Source organism: Heteronotia binoei, chromosome 4, assembly GCF_032191835.1.
Source record: "Heteronotia binoei isolate CCM8104 ecotype False Entrance Well chromosome 4, APGP_CSIRO_Hbin_v1, whole genome shotgun sequence".
Taxonomy (NCBI): Eukaryota; Metazoa; Chordata; class Lepidosauria; order Squamata; family Gekkonidae; genus Heteronotia; species Heteronotia binoei.
Genome location: NC_083226.1, coordinates 83,958,340 through 83,960,733, shown reverse-complemented (window position 1 = coordinate 83,960,733; position 2,394 = coordinate 83,958,340). Strand labels below are relative to the sequence as shown.

The 2,394-nt window shown below is 45.0% G+C and overlaps 1 non-coding gene across 1 annotated transcript; it reads right to left on the bottom strand.

Annotated features, from left to right (window-relative positions):
- Positions 1 to 2,030: 2,030 nt before the first annotated feature.
- On the bottom strand, positions 2,031 to 2,105 carry TRNAT-CGU (transfer RNA threonine (anticodon CGU)). The gene has a single exon. It is a non-coding gene; the product is annotated as a tRNA-Thr (tRNA).
- Between the last annotated feature and the right edge of the window lie 289 nt (positions 2,106 to 2,394).

The following is a 2,394-nucleotide window of genomic DNA, read 5'->3' as shown; positions in this document are numbered from 1 at the left end:
CTGGCTCTTTCTTTCCCTTCCTGCCCCCCCCCCCAACTGAAAAAGTGTGCAGGCACACAAAAGCTTATACCTGGAACAAAACATTGTTGGTCTTCTTAAAGGTGCTATGGGGCTCTTTCACTCTCTCTCTCTCTGGCTTTTTCCTTCCCCCACCCTCCCCAGAGGAGGAGGGAAAGGAGCCCTCAGCCAATCAAGGGAAGGGAGGCTTGGTTTTCTTTCTGTCCTCTGTGACACAGGAAGTAGGAGAGACTGGGCAAAAGCCAGCTCTGATGCTGGAAACAGGAAGCAGGAAGCAGCAGGAAGCCAGTTGCTTGCATGCCTGAAAGGAGCCCTGCAGGGGCCAAGGTGTATGTTTGACACCCCTGAAATACACAATATTGATTGCACAGACAGGCTTTGCACATGTATAATTATAAGTGGCTGAGTATAATTATGGCTGAGTAATAGGAAGCAGAGAGTGAGTATAAATGGGCAGTCTTCGCAGTGGAGGACGGTAAGCAGTGGGGTGCCGCAGGGCTCGGTACTGGGTCCCATCCTCTTTAACTTGTTCATAAATGATTTAGAGTTGGGAGTGAGCAGTGAAGTGGCCAAATTTGCGGATGACACTAAATTGTTCAGGGTGGTGAGAACCAGAGAGGATTGTGAGGAACTCCAAAGGGATCTCTTGAGGCTGGGTGAGTGGGCGTCAACGTGGCAGATGCGGTTCAATGTGGCCAAGTGCAAAGTAATGCACATTGGGGCCAAGAATCCCAGCTACAAATACAAGTTGATGGGGTGTGAACTGGCAGAGACAGACCAAGAGAGAGATCTTGGGGTCATGGTAGATAACTCACTGAAAATGTCAAGACAGTGTGCGTTTGCAATAAAAAAGGCCAACGCCATGCTGGGAATTATTAGGAAGGGAATTGAAAACAAATCAGCCAGTATCATAATGCCTCTGTATAAATCGATGGTGCGGTCTCATTTGGAGTACTGTGTGCAGTTCTGGTCGCCGCACCTCAAAAAGGATATTATAGCATTGGAGAAAGTTCAGAAAAGGGCAACTAAAATGATTAAAGGGCTGGAACACCTTCCCTATGAAGAAAGGTTGAAACGCTTAGGGCTCTTTAGCTTGGAGAAACGTCGACTGAGTGGTGACATGATAGAAGTTTACAAGATAATGCATGGGATAGAGAAAGTAGAGAAAGAAGTACTTTTCTCCCTTTCTCACAATACAAGAACTCGTGGGCATTCGATGAAATTGCTGAGCAGACAGGTTAAAACGGATAAAAGGAAGTACTTTTTCACCCAAAGGGTGATTAACATGTGGAATTCACTGCCACAGGAGGTGGTGGTGTCCACAAGCATAGCCACCTTCAAGAAGGGGTTAGATAAAAATATGGAGCAGAGGTCCATCAGTGGCTATTAGCCACAGTGTGTGTGTGTGTGTGTGTGTGTGTGTGTGTGTGTGTGTGTGTATATATATATATATATATATATTTGGCCGCTGTGTGACACAGAATGTTGGACTGGATGGGCCATTGGCCTGATCTAACATGGCTTCTCTTATGTTCTTATAAATGCAGGTAAGGTCTAATGCACAAGTTATACTGAACACTTGGATGGGCTGAGATGGAATCAGGAGGAGTGATCCTCCTTCTTCCCTAGGTATATTCATTCTCTCTGAGTTGTAATTTGTGAATGGTCTTTTAAGAGTTAGCATAAACTGTACATCAAATCATGTAATTTGTGAATGGTCCTTTAAGAGTTAGCATAGATTGTACATCAAATCATGCAAAGGCATGAAGAGTTGTAATTGAACAACAGAAGAGCCCTGCTGGATCAGACCAGTGGTCCATCAAGTTCAGCATCCTGTCTTACACAGTGGCCAACCAGTTCATTTGGATGGCCAATAATGAACATATGAAGCTGCCTTATACTGAATCAGACCCTTGGTCCATCAAAGTCAGTATTGTCTACTCAGACTGGCAGCGGCTCTCCAGGGTCTCAAGCTAAGGTTTTTCAGACCTATTTGCGTGGACCCTTTTAGTTGGAGATGCCGGGGATTGAACCTGGGACCTTCTGCTTACGAAGCAGATGCTCTACCAATGAGCCACCATCCCTCCCCTATAATAATAGGACATAGAGGCTGAGGCTTTCTTCTGATGTTGCCTCCTGACTTTGGGATTCAGAGAATTAGTGCCTCTGAATGTGGAGGTTCCTCCCAATCACCATGGCTAGTAGCAGGGACTTTCCCTTTCTAAAAATGATAAGTAAACTTGCTTTCAGGTGATGGTCTAGTGACATTTAACTTTCAGAGGCAATGGCAAGCCATTAATTTGCTAGGAAAAATCTTAACATCAAGATTATCATCAGGGGAACCCTTGTTCCATTTTTGGCAGTCTTTATGTAGAA